The sequence below is a fragment of the Sus scrofa genome, chromosome 1 (assembly GCF_000003025.6).
Source record: "Sus scrofa isolate TJ Tabasco breed Duroc chromosome 1, Sscrofa11.1, whole genome shotgun sequence".
Classification (NCBI taxonomy): Eukaryota; Metazoa; Chordata; class Mammalia; order Artiodactyla; family Suidae; genus Sus; species Sus scrofa.
Window position 1 is genome coordinate 158,591,416 of NC_010443.5, and position 19,846 is coordinate 158,611,261.

At 41.3% G+C, this 19,846-nt stretch overlaps 1 long non-coding RNA gene across 1 annotated transcript; it reads left to right on the plus strand.

Moving 5' to 3' along the window:
- LOC106506858 lies at positions 3,125 to 19,475 on the plus strand. Its single transcript, XR_002339120.1, has 3 exons — positions 3,125 to 3,292; positions 15,936 to 16,081; positions 19,395 to 19,475. It is a non-coding gene; the product is annotated as an uncharacterized LOC106506858 (long non-coding RNA).

Consider the following 19,846-nt stretch of genomic DNA (forward strand, 5'->3'; position numbering starts at 1 on the left):
CTCCACTCCTGCTTGGATAGCACCTATCACATTGTAGTTGTTTTCCTTTAGTTTTTAATTTTTTTTTTATCAAAGTCATATATGCAGAGTTAAAAATCAAATAGTGCCCAAAGGCTGGTAATACGTCACAGCAACCTTTAACCCCTCCTTGTTGCCTTCCCTCAAACCCTAACTCTAATATCTGGAGGAACCACTTTGAACTCTTTCAAGCTGTTGCTCCTGGCAGTTGCCTTCACCTTATTACATAAGACATTTAGATGGCTTGTTCTTGATTTATCCATTTTAGATGCTATCTATTATCTGTTATGATGGATCTCTGTTTTAAATTAAATCATATCATTATGACTATGTGAATATTACTTATTTTGTTTCATAAGCTCCACCAGTGCTGCCATCTGTCTGTCTTTTATCTTACCCTTGTGATCTACCATCTCATATTTCCAGGAGCCCCCTTTTTTCCAGGGTCTCCTCTCCCTGAACCCTCTGTCTTCCTACTCCAGGTGAGTCTGCTGCTCTTCTGTCTTTCTGAAACTTCTTTTCACATTTTTCCTGGGTTACATCCACTGTTTCTGGGATTCCAGTTCACTGTTTTTCTTGGTTGACCCTTTCATCTTTCTAGAGCATAAATGTCTCCTACTTCCTATGACAAAATGAATGGAAGGTAGAGCTCAGAGTCCTAGAGTGTCTGTAAATCTGTTTGGCTTCGCATTTGAGTGAGTTTAGCAGAGCACCAAGTTCTAAATTGAATTCACTTTTCTGAGGATTTAAAAGATATTGCACCCTTGTTTTCTGCATCCAATGTTGAGAAGCCTGATGCCAAGCCTTTTTTTTTTTTTTTTTTCCCCTCCTTGGAAAGTTTTTAGGAACATCCCTTTGTCTCTGTTGTTCATGGCAACTACCTGGATGTGGATCATTCTCCTTTGTTGTGCTGGCTATTTGGTCAGCTATTTCAATCTGGAAACTCATGTCCCAGTTCTAGAAAATGCTCAATGATTTTTTTTCCATTTTCTCTCTTCTCTCATTCTGGAACTCCTATCAGTCAGATGTTGGACCTTCAGAATAACCTTCCATGTCTCATTTTTCTGTCAGATTTTCCATCTTTTTATCATTTGTATTAATTTATTCAACTTTACCTACTAATCTCTGCCAAGACCAGCTCAGCAGGCTGGGGCTGAAGAACGGGTGCTGTGAAACTTAAGGAAAAAAGTTAACATAAAACAAGACACAGAGACATTTATCTTAAATAAAGGTGGGAACTGGGGACTCAAGGTCTCAGGGACCAAGAGCACCGCCTCAAGAAACCACACTGCTTTTATTGTGCTCTTTAGGATTACGTCAAGTGAGGAGGGGGCTATAGGTGGAGGACACAGGTTTTTTTTATTATTTTATAAATTCTTTTATTATTTTAAAAGTCACATAGCTTGTAGATGGTTAAGCTTTTACTCTGACCTTTAGGCATTTAACAATAATTAGCATTTGAGGAAGCTTGGCATTAGCTATCTATGCATAGCATTCCAGAGAATTCTCACTGTGCCTCCGCAAACAGCATGCCTATCTGTGGCAAGGCAACAGGTGTGCCTAGGTTTGCACCTTGGTTCTCTTTGCTAATGCATATTCTGCTAACGACCACTCATAAACCACTTGGGGCCATGAGGTTCCTCTTTCTCTTATTCTTTAGAGGACATATCATGCTTGTGCAAACAGCGCACCTATCTGCACAGGCCCAGGGTATCTAGACCAATGCATTATGTCCTCATTCAGCTGACCCTGTGAATAACTTATGCCTTTAGGTCTTTGTTCTTAAACTTAAGTCATTTACCAGCACCTTGACTGTTTTCCAAGCAGGAAGATGGGGTAAAGTAAAGCAGGACAAGATGGAGTTTTCAGCAAAGAGGCTAAGAAAATATTGTAGAAACATGTCTCACGACAAACCTCCAGGCTGATTATTTTTATTTTGGCTGTTGCATCTGTTTTAATTTTCCAAGATGTTGTTCTTAATCTCTACTTGTTACTATTTTATAGAATCTCACCACATGTTTAAAGCAGCAGTGTTTTCTTGTTTCTAGGGATATTATTTGGGGTTATTTAAATTTTTCCTCTCTTCGCTGATTTGTCCCGTTTCCTCCAGTTTCCTTTTTGCCGTTGCTTATTTGGGGTTTCTTCCTGTTGGGGGTTCTCCTTGTATGTTTGAGGATCCTTGGCTGTCCAATATTAAAGGTCCTTGAAAGGCTGATTTGAAGCTCTGTATGCAATGGTGAGACTTGTCAACAGTTCCTCAGAAAGAACCCAACTCTGCCGACACCTTGGTCTTGAACTTCTAGCTCTGAGAAGTGTAAGGCAATGAATCTCTGTTGTTTAAACCACCTAGTTGCAGTACCTTGTTACAGCATCCCTAGAAAGTGAATACAGTGACTGTACTTTTTAATTTTAAATATATATATACACATATACTATACACCATGTCTATGTTATAATAAATATTCAGAACAGGTAGAATGAGCAGTCCAAGGACTAGGCTTATGTCACAATCTAAATCCTTTCGATGACCTAATTGCTGACCTTTCTGCCCTTCTCTTAACTTTTATTTATTCATTCATTAATGAATTCTTTCATCAGGTAGTTCTTATGCACTCGGTCGCAGCTATTCATTGAGCACAAATTATGTACTAAGAGCTGTCTGGCCATAGGATTTGATGTGAACAGGGAGACGGGATCTCACCTCTCATGGACCTAGGGAAGAGATACAAATGATTATGTATAAAAGGCCTCAGTGAGAGATGTTTTCATATATAAAGACCATACCTCAGGGGGAAAACAGACTTACTCCCTAGATGTGACCATTACAAGTATGATTCTGTGACTTTTTTTTCCTCCTTTTTTTGGGGGGGGTCACCCCACAGCATCTGGAGTTGCTGGGCTAGGGATCAGATCCAAGCTACAGTTGTGACCTATGCCACAGCTGCAGCAATGCTGGATCCTTAACCCACTATGCCAGGCTGGGGATTGAGCCTGCATGCCAGTACTCCAGAGACACTGCTGATCCTGTTGCGCCACAACAGGAAATCCATGATTTGTGATTTCTATTCAGAGCTTCCTGGCACTTGTTGGGGCAGATCCATTTCTGAGCTGCGTGTTATATTACTGTAAGATGGACAGGATGGTGGAGCGGAAAGGTCATGCATGCACTTTGGAGTTTGAAAGACCCAGGTGTGAATGGAGTAGCTGACCCAAGCCCTGGACCTTGGTCTGTCACCTAACTGGTCTGGGCCTCAAGATGCTCACCTATGAAAAGGTAGGAGCATTCCGACATCATGGATAGTCAAGAGAGTCTCACGAGGGAACAATTCTGTGTGGCCACTTTTCTGGGCCACAGATCTTAAATCAGAGATGGAAAAACTCCCTGATAGTAGATACTAACTTAGATTCCTTTGGGAAAGCCTAATGAGAGATCTGAAACCTGTGCTGGGCTTTTGAAAACGCAGTTTTGAGAGATGATTTGTTTTACTTCCCTGTTTCCCTCTTACTTTGTGTCTACCCAGGCCTTCATCACAAATGTCTCTGCTGGGATTTCATGACCAAGGAGGAGGCTACCACAAAATTGTGCTCTCAGTGGCACAGGGCTTTGTGGTCTAGGCCCTGGGTCTTTTACTCAAATTATCTAGCACTTGGGTGTTTTTTGTTTGTTTGTTTGTTTTTGTCTTTTGTCTTTTTAGGGCCAAACTCACGGCATATGGAGGTTCCCAGGCTAAGAGTCTAATCGGAGCTGTAGCTGCAGGACAACACCACAGCCACAGCAATGCCAGATCCAAGCTGCATCTGCAACCTATACCACAGCTCACGACAACACCAGATCCCCAACCCACTGAGCGAGGCCAGGGATCGAACCCGCAACCTCGTGGTTCCCAGTTGGATTTGTTTCTACTGTGCCACAACAGGAACTCCAGTGTTTTAGAATCATACTCAAAATATAGAGTAAATTGGTTATCCTGGGAGCTTGGTTCTAGGTCAAGTTTTGTGTTAAGGTGCAGCTAATGAGAAGTGAGAGGAATATGACAGGAATAACTGGACACTCAGGCCTGCAGGCCTGCTGCTTTTAAGGCTCCAAGACCTGACTGCTACCAAATATTTTCTCCTGCTCACCCAGCTGTGGCCCAAGGCTAGAGTGAGGACACTGTGGAGACTGCCAATAAACAGTAAGAAGAGGGACACCCAGAGTGGCAGTCACACCAACAACCATGTCATGCTTTAGTTAAAAGCTCGCATATTTTCTGAGATGGCCAGAGCACCTTGTTTTATTTTTCTGCTTGCTTCCAAGTATTTGGGAACAGATGACTAATATTTGCTGGGTTGTACATCTAGGTGCACAAATACCTTTTCCCTTCCTGCCTCGAGCTTAAATATTAAAGATGACAACCTTATTATTGCTAGAAACTGTAAGTAAAAGAAAATTCTCATTTTGTGCACTCAAGCAAAATGACTCCATCAATTTCTCCTTGACTTACACAAAGGGAATTTGAAGTTGAAGTTCATGGTTTAGAAGGCATTATGTAGGAGACTTTTTTGTAATCCCACACTGCACATCAAACTGACTTTTTACTCAACTGTGAATGATATGGGGATAATTAAGATAAGCCTCTAAATCATTGTATGAAGACAAACAGAAATTTTCACTTATATAACTAAAAGAAATTTTCATAGTGTTTCTTGTCAGTGAATGCATTATTTTATTGTACATCATTATAATTATTGGCAGGCATTATGTCTATATGGCACTTTTCAATTCACCCATTTCCCATAATACAGAGAAAATGGGTTCATCTAAACAGAGCAAAAAAAAAAAAAAAAAAAAGAAAAAAAAAGAAAGAAAAAAGGGCTTAATTGTAGGTGTCCTCTTTAGGAATGCTATCTTTTTAGTTGCAACTTGTAGTAAAATTAGAGGGTATTCAGCTTGTTTTACGTTTTTTTTTTTTTTTTTTTTTTTTTTTTCTGCTTCTTTAAAGGTTATTTCAGGTTTTGACTCTTACAAAACTCAGCCTTACTATATCTGGGTGGAATGGGAAAGATTTGGGAGTTTGGAAGTTACTGAAAAAAGGTAGCACAGAATGCAGGGTAGAATTTGCCTTAAAAGATAGTCATGCTAGTGTAGGATGACAGTGCCTAAGGCCTTGCTACTCAAATAAGGACCAACACGTCTACATCACTTGCGGGGTGGGGGCTCTTGTTAGAAACGGAGATTCTCTGTTTCTAACACATAAAGAGATACTCAACATGGTTACTCATCAGAGAAATGCAAATTACCTCACACTCATCAGAATGGCTGTCACCAAAAAGACCACAAATAACAAATGCTGGTGAGGAGCTAGAGAAAAAGGAACCCTTGTACACTGTTGGTGGGACTGTAGGCTGGTGCCACTACTATGGAAAACAGTACGGAAGTTCCTCAAAACACTAAAAGTGGAACTATCATGTGACCCAACAATCCCTCTCCTGGGTTTACATCCACAGAAAACAAAAACACTACTTCAAAAATATACTTGCACCCCAATGTTCGCTGCAGCATTATTTACAATAGCTAAGACCTGGAAGCAACCTAAGTACCCACAGACAGATAAATGGATAGAGAAGATGTGTTTTTCAAATATATACATATACAATAGAATACTCAGAAAGAAAGAATGAAATTTTGCCATTTACAGCAACATGAATGGACTTGGCGGGCATTGTGCTTAGTGAAATAAGTCATGCTGAGAAAGACAAATACTGTATGATATCACTTATATGTGGAATCTAAAAAATAAAACAAACTAATGAATATAACAAAAAAGAAACAGACTCACAGATACAGAGAACAAACTAGTGGTTACCAGTGAGATGAGGGAAAGAAGGAGGGGCAAGATAAGAGTAAGGGATTAACAAGTACTATGTATAAAATAAATAAGCTACAAGGATATATTGTCTAGCAAAAGGAAAATAGCCAATATTCTATAACTTTACATGGAGCATAGCCTTTAAAAACTGTGATTCACTCTGTTGTATACCTGAAACTTATAATATTGTATATCAGCTATACGTCAAAAAAAAGTTTGAGAAGTGCTGGTTTAGGTCTAAAATCAACCAAACCCAGCCTATCCTCTATTTTTGTAATGCCCATAAGCTAAAAATGCCTTCTACACTTTTTAAATGGTTGAAAATTTCCTCAAAAAAGAACATTATTTTATGACATGTAGAGATTATATGAAATTCACCTTTTAATATCCATAAATAAAGTTTAATTGAAACTTTTTTTAAAAAAAAAAGAGTCTGCTACAAAGGCCAACTACTGTTAAATGGGGGAAACGGGGGAATTCTTATGTAAAAGCCAGGGACTATGTCTTCAAACATAATTTTGTTATTTAAAAAAAAACTTTAGGAATAGACTCAGACCTATAAAACAAACTTATGGCTACCAAAGGGGAAAGGGGGGATAAATTAGGAATTTGGGATTAACAGATATTATACACAACTACATATAAAATGGATAAACATACAAGGAACTACTGTGTAGCACAGGAACTATATTCAATATCTTATAACCTATAATGGAAAAGAATCTAGAAATTCACATATATATGTGTATATATATATATATATATATATATATATATATATATATCTGAACCACTTTGCTGTACAACTGAAACAAACACAACACTGTAAATCAATTAAGTACCAGGATATCTGTGGAAGCACCATTGTCATAATGGAAAGTCTGAAATAATTCTCAAGGTCAAACAACAGGGAGGTGTGGAAAAGATGAAGGAGGTCACTAAAAACAATGACATAGGTTGTTTTCAACTCTATCAAGCTCAAAACTGCTTTTTTTTTTTAATAGTAATAAGTATTCTGTAATACCCCGTTTGTTATCCTGGAATTAAATTCATAGGCAATATATTTACCCAGACACCTAACTTGTTAAAAAGGGATATAATGGCCTGACTTATAATATTAAGCAAGTCAAATAGAATAAAATCTTAAGCATGTTTAATCCATTTATATCCAATCAGGAAAACAAACCACTCTAGTATTTCAAACTGAGGTAAATTAATCTAGGGAACTTGTTAGAAAAGCTTGGGAAAGGCTGGAAGAGCACAGAGAGGAAGGTAGGGTTGTCCAGGATTGGGAACAAGGAGGCACTAGCCCCTACCCCCCCTCAAACTGGAGAAGCAACAGGGAAAACAGTGTTACCCAGAGCCTCTGATGGCCAGGCTGCTACAGCTGCCACCATGCACATCACAGAACCCAGAAGCCAGATGAAAACAGGGTCTCCCTGATCTCTCTTCCAACTTCACCTAGCGCCTCCTGTTGGCAGACGCTTAGAGAAGCCAGATGGGAAGGAGTCTGGAAGATGTAACTTGGAGGTTTCCAGCTCAAGTGATGGAGAACAGGGCTTAGAAGAGGGTACAGGGCTGACAGATAACAGCTGAAATTTGCAAAGTTTTAAGCATAACTACATTTGAAGATATAATAAAGGAACTAGATGCTTGAATCTGCTTTTGAATACTTTGGGACTTAACATAAGTAAGACAATGTACCACTAAATGTTGGTAGCTACTTTCTGCATCTGACATTTGGAAATAAAAAGCTGAATACGTGTATTCCCATGTATGTAGAGTCACTTCAAGTGCAGTGATTACATTACAGATAGATCCAGGTGGTTCTAACGTTGACTCATGCTATGAGTGGCTTTGCCATTGCTGATGAGTTTGCCATTGCTTTTCCAAATGGTTGAGTTGACGATTCATAGCAAAAAGTATAAACAAAACAAAACTCATTAGTTGCATTGTTACAAAATTCAGTGTATACTAAAACCATGCCAAAAATCTTTGTGTTTATATGTCAAAAGAAGTTGGGTCTTAGGCTGAAATCATTATATATATTTTTTTCACTGTTGTAAATACCCATCAGGACATAAAAACTTGAGTTAGACTAACCTTTGCAGAATACCTAATTTCCCGGTCCCTTGCATTCGATGTGCACATCTCCCACCCTCTCCTACCCCTCCCCCATGACTGTGACAACTAAAAATGCCTCCACAGATCTTCAACTCTGTCCTAAGAGCAGTGCTGCTCCTCTTAAGACCACGGATATAGCTGTATATTTTTGACATGTAAATATATTGAGATACTGAATGAAAAGCAGGTTCTAGAATGGTATTATAGGATGACTGTCTTTCATTATTTTAGAAAGTATTTATATATATATATGGGAAAAGATTTAGCATATATAAGCCACAGTGCTAAGGAACAGTTATCTCTGATATTGGGATTTGAGGAACAATTTTTTTCCTTTGGTTTTATCTATATTTAAATTTTTTTTCTACTCAGGAAATTGTACAATACAATCAAGGTAAAAAAGAAAAAAAAAGGTCAGGCCAGGCAGACACATCAGTGAGGATCTTTCTTGGCTCAAAGGATCAGTCAGACCTCAAATATGTCAAAAGCACCCAGCTGCTCGACACAAGTACCTGATACAAGCATTTGCTGAAACGCTGGTCCTACGTGAAATGGCACCTCCTTCCTGCACACTAACCACCCTTTGGTGCTCACTGTTCCTTAAAGATGATGGGCAGGGTATTTCCTTCCTTGGACAGATGTCACTGATCCAAAGTGGGTCATGCTTTATAGCGCAGCATTTTCTTCAAGAAGAAGAGCCCCCTCTGATCTAAGCACTTTGCGTGTACAAACAATTCACCCTCATACCTGCACCATAAATCTTGGGTATAATTCCCCAAACTGGGAGACCTGGTCTCAGGCTCAGACAACACTTGCATCCATGGGCTAAGCCACAGTGGGGGCATCAGTGAGACACCTCAAGTAGGTGGGCTGCATGCTGGATGTCTGTGGCAGGCCTGGCACTGTGGGCCCTGCCAGAGAATCAAGGCAGAATGGTAGGATGAGAGCACAAACATGGGACTGCTGGCAGGTACCCCACTGGGACTTAACCCAACACACTGTCTCCAAACCCAGCGGCCAGCCCTGAGACCTCTGCCCCCCAACAGGGCCTTGTGTGTGGATCACTAGGCAGGGTGTGGTTGTACCTGACACACACACATCTCCTAAGCCTGAATGCCTGGGCCAAGACCAGGGATAGTTTCCAGATGTGGGCCTCACATCTAGGCCAGCCATTGGGAGGCTGCTTATTTGAACAAAGACTGTAAGTACTCAAAGAGCCCCAAGGTCCAGAGAAGGCTGCCAAGACCTGGCGAGCAGATGAGTACAGAACAGACTTCACTTTATGGTTCCAGGAGAGGAAGAAAGCTGGGCTTTGTGGTCCACGGCAATGTGTGTGAAGCAGGGTCTTCCGCCCTTGCGAGATAGGCAACGGCTTTCTCCACAGCCTTAAAATGAGGGACTCACACTTTAGGAAGAGCACAATGCTCGACTGAGGATGGGCTTGCATTTACAGCATCCCATCTCTGGCCCCTATGCCCCTTTTCACATCATTTCATAACACCCATTCTGTGAAAACATTTTTGAAGTACAGAATTTTACAACTTTATAGTGTGGTGGTCCTTTAGCCCATTACCCCCAGCACACACCTTCTTCCATACATGACCCTGTGACTGGAGGACCTCCCCACTCAAAAGGAGAAACTGAAATGAACAGATGTCATTAGCAGGTGTCTGTGGAAGAGGCAGGGGAGATGGAGGCTACTTGGAGCAAAATCTCACACTCCTAGGAAAGAATCGTGCTCCTCTTCCTGAGCTGTTCTGGGCTGAACCCTCTCAAATCCATACACTAGAGTCCTAACCCCCACACCTCAGAATGAGACTGTATCTGGGAAAAGGTAATTAAGTTAAAATGAGGGGATGAGGGTGGCCCTGATCCAGCCTGACTAGTGTCCTCATAAGAAGAGATCAGGACACAGACACATGCAGAGGGAAGCACACACAGCAGGAAGGCCATGTGAAGACACAGGAGGAAGACAGTCACTTGCCCGCCAAGGAGAGGGGCCTCTGGCAGAACCAGCTATGTCACACCTTGACCTGGGACTTCTAGCCTCCAGGACTATGAGATAATTAATTCTACTGTTTAAGCCTCCAAGTGGGCGATACTTTGTTCTGGCATCCCTAGCCAGATGGCGGCGGGTGTCTGGGGTTGCCTGTATATACCAGTGGCAGTGACCTTCCCGCCCAGTGGGGAACTAGAGGTCAGGATATTACTGAGGCTGGGTGGTGCCATGAGGAGCCCTGGGTGTAGGTCTGAACCCAAGGACTTGGTAATTTACTTTCCCCTTGAGCTTCTCATTAAGTTCTAGTAAACGTCACTGCCTGGCCTCTGCTTCTCAAAGGACATTAAGGACATGGTCCTTGCTGAGAATAGAGTACTTGGGGGTGGGGAGGGCTTGTTCAGGGCCCTGAAGACAGTTATGCAAGGGCAAGGGTCTCCACGTCCACACCCAGGAAGGGGCAGGAACATGCCCACTGGGAGGGCAGCATCACTGGGGCTCAAGACTAGCTCACAGTAGCTAGAAGAGCACTAGTATCCTTCAGCCATGCTGGTGAAGGTCTGTTACATTTCCATTTGAATTAAACACAGAATACTTTTTTTGTTGTTGTTGCTTTTTAGGGCTGCACCTGTGGCATACAGAAAAGTTCCCATGTTAGGGGTCAAATTGGAGCTGCAAGCTGCCAGCCACAGCCACAGCCACACGGAATCTGAGCCACTTCTGCAACCTACACCACAGCTCACGGCAACACTGGATCCTTAACCCACTGAATGAAGCCAGGGATTGAACCCACATCCTCATGGATACTAGTCAGATTCTTAATCTGCCGAGCCACAATGGGAACTCTGAGAATGCATTTTTTTAATAGCTGTACTACCTTAGGGAAGTAACTTAAACTCTATGGTCCTGTTTTGGGAGTGTGAATCAGGGATAAGCATCCCTTCATAGCATTGTTAAAAAGATTAAATGAGACTGTATACAAAAGCTTGGCACTTTCTCTTATTTCTTGAGTACCTACTAGGGGCCAGGTACTGATTTACGATTTGAGAATATAACAGAACAATAGAAAGAATGTCCTAACCCCACAGAACTTGTGGAGAGGGAGGAATTATGAAGGAAACAAGCATGGAACATGATTCTAGAAGGAAGAGACAGTCCACTGGGTGCCAAGTCAAGGTAAGAAGAGAGAAGAAGCCACACACAGGTGCTGCACATTTAATTCACTGGACCTGTGGCCTCAGGCCTACATGAGCCCCACAAAAATGAGCCTCTTGCGTGGCTGATGCTTCAGGAAGAAAAATTCTGCTCGCCGACCCAGGGCAATGATTAGGAAGCTTATGCCCAGGGTCCTGAATGAGGAAAAAAAGTCTCCTGTTTGAAAATAAAATGACTTTGTCAGTTCCTCAAATGTTAAACACAGAACTGCCATAAGACCCAGCAATTCCACTCTGAGGTATAGACTCCAGAAAACTGAAATCAGGGACTCGGGCAGAACATCCACAGCAACATCATTCACAACAGCCAGATGTGGAATCAACCCAAATGTTCATCAAGAAGAGATAAACAAAAGGTGGAATATGTATACAATGGAACACAGGGAACCTTCACAAGGAACAAAATTCTGATACATGTTAAATGTGGATGAACCTTGAAAACCTTATAGTACACGAAATAAGCCAAATATGAAAGGGCAAATATCATATGATCTCACTTATATGAGGTATGCAGAGCAGTCAAATTCATGGAGACCAAGCAGAAAGTGGTCTGGGAGGGAGGGATGGAGATATATCATTTCATGGGAATGGAGTTTCTGTTTAGGATGATGAAAAAGTTATGGAAATGGATTGTGGCAATGGCTGCACAATATTTTAAATACACTGAACAGTGCTGAATTGTACACTTGAAAATAGAAAAAATGGTAAATTTCGTGTTATGAATATTTTACCATAATACAAACAAACAAATAAATAAAAATAAAATGATTTACCCTAGGTCATAGAGCCAGGGGAGTTGAGGTCCTGAGCCAGAAACACTGGAACCCCAGTCTTGGGCCCAGCTTTCTCCAGAAATAGAAGCCACACTGCTAACAGTGGCCAGCAGTTTTGAGAGCAGCATTAGTATCAGAAAACGCTCATACAGGTTTCTTCCTTTATTTCTTTTTAACTGTCTTTCCCACCTTAAGTGGTATTTTCTCCTCTGAGGTTTGGTCACTCAATGCCCCGACTTGGAGCCTGTGCCCTGGAGTCAGGCTGCCTAGGTTCAAAGCCCAGCTCTGCCACTTACTGGGTGGGTAGCTGGGGGCACGTTTCTTAGATTCTCTGTCCTTCTGTTTTCCCATCTGTGAGAAGGGGTAATGGCAGTGATGCCTCACTGAGTGGTTGTAAAGAGCCTGGCACCCGCAGTGCTAAGTGGGTGTTTTCACTGTTAACGCTCTAGGGCTGAGAGCTGCTTTAGAGCTCATTGGACTGGACTCATAATCTTTTGCGTGATTCTTGATGCCCCAGGACTCCTAGACTGTTGTTGCATCAGAGGCAGGAGGAACACCAAAGATGGCACAAGAAGCATGTTGCCCATGCATATCCTCACTGATTCAGGATGTCCAATATCTCCAGGTTTCTGTAGGACATGGTGTATAAACTACTGCGCTGTGATGAATGCAGTTTAAAAATACTTGTGTGTGTTTGAATATTCCGCACGCACCACCAGTCTCCTTCCATGATCAGTGCTGCCCCCTCTGGGAAGTCTTAGAACTGCAGCCAAAGTCACACATTCAGGAGGGAGGGGGAGAGGGGCAGGCACAGACCTGACGGTATTATGTTTCCCGGACATAAGCCCACTCCTGATTCTGTTCCCTCTGTTCTCTCTAAATGGATTTGTGAGATACTTACAGTGCTCCTGTTCCCATGAAATGAAGCTTAACAAAAAGAAAAGAAAAATGCAGCCGGCCCCTTGAGAACCTAAGGAGCTGCAATGCCATCTGTGACTTGGGGACAAGCTGTGGGCTCCTGGAGGCCTAGAGCTGCTCTTTCCTGAAGAACATCCCTATTCCCACCTTTTTCCAACCTGTGACTCAAACTCCAGGGGTATGTGAGATGAGACTAATATGTTATACTACACTGCTTAAACCTTCTACATAGAAGGGAAAAAGCAAATACTGTAGGCTAAATTTTTTGAATGACATATGTAAAAAAAACCAAAACAAAAAACCTCTTGTACTTCATATGACAAAAAAGGGCTAAAGTTCCTAATACAAAAAAAAAAAAAAGCACCTAGAAATGGAGTCAGGGGGCGGGGGGAGAGAGGGGAAAGAATGAATGCAATAGAAACTGTGGGCAACATTTACAGAAAGCACCCCTGAAATACCTCCTAACTGGCAAAAATCCTAATGTTTACTACTGTTGACTCGTCTGTGGAGAGACAGGCACTGTGGAACATTGCTGGCAGGGATGTAAACTGGTATTTCCATTATGGAGGGGAATGTGGCCTATCCATTAAAATTACAAATGCGTGGCCCCACTTCTGAGAATGTACCCTATGGCTGCAGGCATACACAGAAGAGGACATATGTAGGAGACTGTTCCTCACAACACTGTTTGTGATGACAGTGTAAACAGCAAGGGTGTCTGCCTCCCCAGGACCACTTGCTGGCAGAGGGGAAGGCATGCTCTCAGTACTGATGTGGAAAGTGCTAGACTGTGTCTCTTGAGAAAAAAAGGTTTGGGAGAGTGCAAATAATCTGCTACCATTTGTATCAAAAGGGGTGAAAGATAAGAATTATATTTATCTTTTCTTGGTTTTGAAAGACAAATCTGAGTGAATATAGAAGAAAGATACCTGAAGAGGTTATTTACCAGATGGAACACCTGGACAGATGGGGTAAGGCTTGGAGGCAGACTTTCCATCCTCTCCTTCCTGCATGGACTATTGAAAGGAAGAAGGGGTTACCAATTCAGACTTAAATAACCTATATTCTTATGGCGGCGGGGCATTGGGAGGCTTCTCATATACCACAGCGGGAGAATAAACAGCCCAGCATTTGTGAAATGCAATTTAGCAATATGTATGCACACAAACATTTCACTGTAAGGATCCTGATTACATGTTGTTTACAGGGGAAAATTCCACATTATTGGAAGATGGACATGTTAACTATCCAACAGCAGGAGATGGGCTGAGTAATTGCGATGCAGTCATAGGACAGAACAGTAAAAGCTAATTAAAATATCATCAAGTACAGCTGACCCTTGAACAACTCGGGATTAGGAGTGCCACCCCGCCTCCACCCTCAGTGAAAAATATGCACGTAACTTTATAGTTCGCCGTCCATATTCGTGGTTCTGCATCTGAGGATTCAACCAACCATGGATTTTATAGTTCTGTGGAACAGTTATTGAGAAAAGTCTACGCAGTTCAAACCCGTGTTGTTCAAGGGTTAACTGTAGATGTGCTGATTCAGAAAGTTGGTCCTATTAATTATATCATAGAATAGAAAAGCAGGTTACATCTTTGTATGTATGGTCTGGTACAATATTTGTAAAAATATAGATATAAATAAACTCTGTGAGGATAATACATACATCAAAATGTGATCATTGGTTATGGCTACAGAGTAGGTCATGATCAATTAAAATTTCTATCTTTTACTTATCTGATTTTTTTGATATTATTTTTAATACTATAATTAAAGTCAATTTAAAACAATCTTCTAGTTGTATGTGCAATTTGAGAATATGGTTTTAAATGATGGGGTTATCAGCACTTATCCTGTTGGAGAACCTGCTTTTTCAGCTTGAGCATTCACTGTCATTGCCTTTCCTATTAGTAAACACATCTCAGACAAGCTGAATGGTGGGACTAAAGGGTTTCTATGTCTGTTTGTTTAAATATTTTCTCATTTGGAGCTTCTGGTTTTTCTACTCTCAACATCTAGCATTTACGTAGATAAAAAATAATAAACAATTTTAAAAAGAAATGGTTGGTGGTTTTCAAAGCTCTTTTTGGAGTATTTGCACACAATTTATGCAAAGCAGGAAGGGCTGTGATAACTCCATATGGAGAAACGGAGACTTGGGAGGTCATGAGGTTTGCTAGGAGTTTCCAAGCCATTAAAGTGAAGCTGTGTCTGGACCACGTTTTCTAACACATGGCCCAGAGAAGCTCACTCTGCCTGCTGTGCACATTCCCAGAATCCTCCCAGACATCTGGAAGACTTGGCTTCAATTTCTACTGCATGAAAAGTGGACAAGGTGGTCTACAATGCTCAATAAAAATCCACAAAAGGAAGTGCTCACCAACATGAGGAAGCATCTCTCAGGGGACATTTGCTCCAGGGTCCCAGGTTAAACTGAGATGACAGTCTCAAGAATTCTCTTCCACTTTTCCTGAATATGCTTACCACTGAAGGCAGGCAGATTCACAAATATTTCTAGAGGAAATGTTTTCCATTAAATGAAAAGAGATTATCGCAAGTTATAGATTTTTTAAAAATGTTATTAAAGGGTACATGTGTGGCAAGTAAACTATTTTTACTTCTGGATTTCAATGCCTAGTTCACTAGCCCAGAGATACTCAATTAATCTCAGATGGTTGTGATAAACAAATGGCTGGATGGAAGGATAACTATTTGAAATGCATTAATTGAAAGAGGAAGGAAGAAAGGAAGGAAGGAAGGGAGGGAGGGAGAAAGAAAAGAGGATGGGGAGAGGGGAAAGGAGGGCGTGAGGGAGGCTACTTGGATTAGCTGGAGAGATGAATGGAAGAATGGCTGGGATAGAAGAAAGGACAGTTGGCTCCTAAGCTGGCTGGATGTGAAGGAAAAATGGGTGGGTTGATGGATGGATGGAATAAATGGATGAAGTTAATATTAAAGAATAACAAGACTCTCTTTCAAGTACTGTGGCCTGTTCCAGCTTAGGGACAGAGGAGTTGCTGACATAATTCTCTTCTAGGAAGGATGAAAATCTCACAGCTTCATATATTAGCCGCATTAACAGCTGCCAAGACAGATGCATGGCTCTCAACTGTGATCCTTCCTCTTCACAACCATAAAATGTCAGAGACAGTAAGAAGAGGATGAAAGGAGGAGGTGCAAGAGGTAACATCTTTATTTTACAGGTGCAGTAACTAACTGAAACACCTTTGCAAATAATGAACATCCAAGCTACTGGAGACCTTACAAAATGCCAGGCATTTAAAATAAAATTGTAGACCACAGAAAGAAACAAAAGAAGAGAACAGGGTCATTAAAATCATTCAGTGGGGTGGGACAGGTCATCCAGGTGTGGTTACTGCCAAGGCTAAATTGCAGTGTATAATGCCATCTGCCCTGGTGTTCTTCCTGCCATTCCTGAAAGCTTTTTATTCTACTTTATTTTGAGAATGTCAAAAGATGTGTTTCTAATTTTATTCCTCTATAGTTCTTTTTATAGTATTCACATCTGGGAAAATATCAGTAATAAAAAAAGTGTGTCCTCTTTTTTGGGATTTTAAGCCAGCCAGAAGTTTAAGTCTCCTGAATTTCCTGCTCCTTTGGAATGCATCACCTGCTGTTTCAGTGCCAGCTGCACCTGCGTGGTTTTCCAAGCACACATCTACCTGGTGCACTGCCTGCCAGGCCATTAGCAAAGCCAATGGACAAAGCACACACTTGGGTATTTTTATTCTGTCCTTTTACTGAGAGTGAAAAGTTCCAGGCTTCCTGCAACCCCTCCCGAAGTTTGCAAGAGAACTGGGATGTGAAGGCAGAGCTCACCTAGAAAATGTCAGTGAGCAGCAGCAAGTTCCAAAGTACCTATGAGGAAGAGAGCTGGCCATGGCCCTGAGTTTATTGGGCCTTTTTATTTTCACAAGGGAAAGAAGAACATTCTCCTAAAGGCTTTAAATCAGGGAACAGATAAGCCTGGAGCAGCCTCCCAACAATGGTGGACAGCAGTTGGTATATAAATACCCCAGCTCCCTCACCCCTCATGCAGGATAACTCCGAGGTGTGGGTCCTACATTGGCCTGCAGAGCTTTCTGAGCAGATGTAAGCTTCAGTCACCCACAGAGGTAGCCAGCTTGAAACCACAGGCTTTACGGTTTCTTAGCTGCCTTCCCCTCCCTGCTTGCTTCTCCTTGCCCCTGCCAGCATCTCCTGGTAAACTATTCCACCAGGAATAGTAAATAGTAAACCATCTCCCCAGTAAACTATTCCACCAGGAATTTTTGTCTTAGGGTCAGATTCAGAGAGAACCCAAACAAAGACAGATGCCCACCTCTACCACTGGGATACAGTTATGAAGGAGGAACAGTTACTGGACAGCTGGGAAACTCCTACACAAAATCAAAAAGTAGGGTTCCTTCAATAGCCTGAGCTATACTTTATAGTTTGGGGGCCCTCTGATATACTCTGGGGTCCCTCTGGCTGCCATCTCCTGTTCCAGGAGTGGTACGTTGATAGGGAACCCCTAGCCATAGGTGCTGAGAACACATGTGTAGGCCGACAGAGATCATGTAATGTTGTAACAGTAGAATAAAATAACAGGAGGACCCCTCATGTTCTCCTGCCATTACCATCTGTAAGTTTCCTCCTCATCAGTCCCTCCTAACTGTGATGTGGGAGGTAGAGGGATAATGAGGAGGCAGAAAGAGAATGGAGGGAGGAGAACAGCAGGGAAAAGACAGAAGGCCTTCCTGCATCTTACTCATTTCCTTCAGATTCAACTTATATTTTTTCCTCTCAAGTACATATTTTAGTATTTCTTTCAGGGAAGATCTGCTACAGGTAAACTTTCCATTTTTATTTGATTAAAGATGTCTTTATTTTATCCTTGCTCTTGAATAACTGTTTAGCTAGATTTTGAAGTCTACCTTAGTACTTATTTTCTGTCAGCCTGTGCCTTGTCTTCTGACTTATTTTGTTGATATTGAGAAAGCTGATTTCAATTGAACTGCTGTTGATTTGCAGATAAGGCTGTTTGTTTGGTTTTAATCTCTGGTTCCTTAATCCAGGGAGGTTTAGTCCCTTATCCTTCTATGGTGTTCTGTAGTTTCATTTTCATCTGCTAGGTGTGCCTTTATTTTTATTTATATTTCCCAGTGTTCCCTACCACTTGAATCTAAAGAATCATGTCTTCTATTAATTCTAAAAAACCAGATCTCAGCCAGTATCTCTTTAAGCACTGCTACTCTCTCATTCTTTCCTAAAATTCCTATCAAGCACATGACAGCTCTTGTTGCTCCATCCTCCATACCTCCTAAGCTTTCTTTAATATTCTCTATCTCCCCTTGGCTCTATCTTCCAATTTACAAACTCTTTCTTTAGCTGTGTCTAAGCTGCTGCTTAGTCCCATCCACTGAGTGTTTCATTTAAATAAATCTTACTTTCCATCTCTATAAGTTTTGTTTGGTTCTTCTTTAAATCCATCTGATTATACTTATCCTCATTAGTTTGTCTTCTGTGGTTTTTATTTTAAACATTATACTCTCTATGTGAACATTCTACTATCTGAAAGCTACAATGTTTGTATACACTTACTTTTATTCTTATTGACTATGTCCTTTAGCATTTTGTCATTTTTAATTTTTATTGTAAGTTCGTCTTCCAAAGGGATGATCCTGTTTTGTTCTGTTCTGTTTTCTATGGGAATCCTGTGTGATTTGGAACAGAGAAGTGTCTCTCCATAGTGGTTTTGGTTTTATTATTGCCCAGTGCCTTGGGGAAAGTCAAAGCAGCCAAAAAATGACCACCTCCATGTAGGCTCCTTAGGTCCCTTTCCCTCAGCTGAGACTTGGAACTGCTCCCTTCCTGCTTGCATAGCTCCCTGTATACTCTATGGCACCTCAGACAACACTCTGTTTTCAGGCCATGTATCTGTTTTCTCAATTAATCTATGAGGCCCTCAACATCCATCAAATCTGGCACAGAGCCCATAAGTATTTGCTGAATGAATGAACTTGGAGAAATAAGTCCTCAGAGCCTCAACTTCTTTGAATGGGGTGTTATCTTTCATCCTCACCTCAAGGAATATGGAGGAGATCATAGACCCTCAGGGTCAAAATTCAACCCATAAGACCACTGCATCAAATGCTTAATTCCCTGAAAAACTTAATTAACTAAAAGGTCCTCAGAAGGTGTGAGGGACCAACAGAGGTACATCATATGCTTTTCCACTGTGCCTGGCAACAGGTTTGCCATGCATTGTTATCTGTTTTCCTTGTGCTTTGTGAGTCATGAATTTTTCCAATGGAAAAGATCCATCCATCATACAGTAATAATTTCAAACTTTTCTGAGACCAAGGCTGTACCTGAGGCTGATTCTCTTGGGCATACCATGGACTTATGAGCCTTCAAAATCAAATGGCAGCAGCCAAAAAAAGCAGCTCTAAATATCCTCATTTCCCCAGTTGTCTGTTTCTAATTTTTCCAGCTGGTTCAAACACTCTTTGGAAGCAGCGACCACTACATATACATACTTGTATGCAAGCCAGAAGTCCAGCAATGAATAGTAGGTATGACTGAATTTTGATTCACTGAATCCCAGTTAAAGATAGTATTGCATTTGATACTTAACACTCTATCTATAAAGTATAAACTACCTCAGAATACTAGAATAGTAAAGCCATTTTTGGTAATAGTAAAGCCATTTTTGTTTGTGCTATACTTTTTCTGTTTCTCATGCAAGCTTTTTGTGGTGGGGAAAAAGGATTGGGATTGCAGCGGGTTTTAGTGGCTCCAAAGAGCTGTCTTCCTCTGCCCCCTAGTGGCCTCATGACAAATTGTAAGACCCTCCATGTTGTTTCTTCCCCATCTATTCTTACTGCATTTACTATTATTCATGAAAAAAGATTTTCTTAAATTTGCCACAACCTCAACATTCCC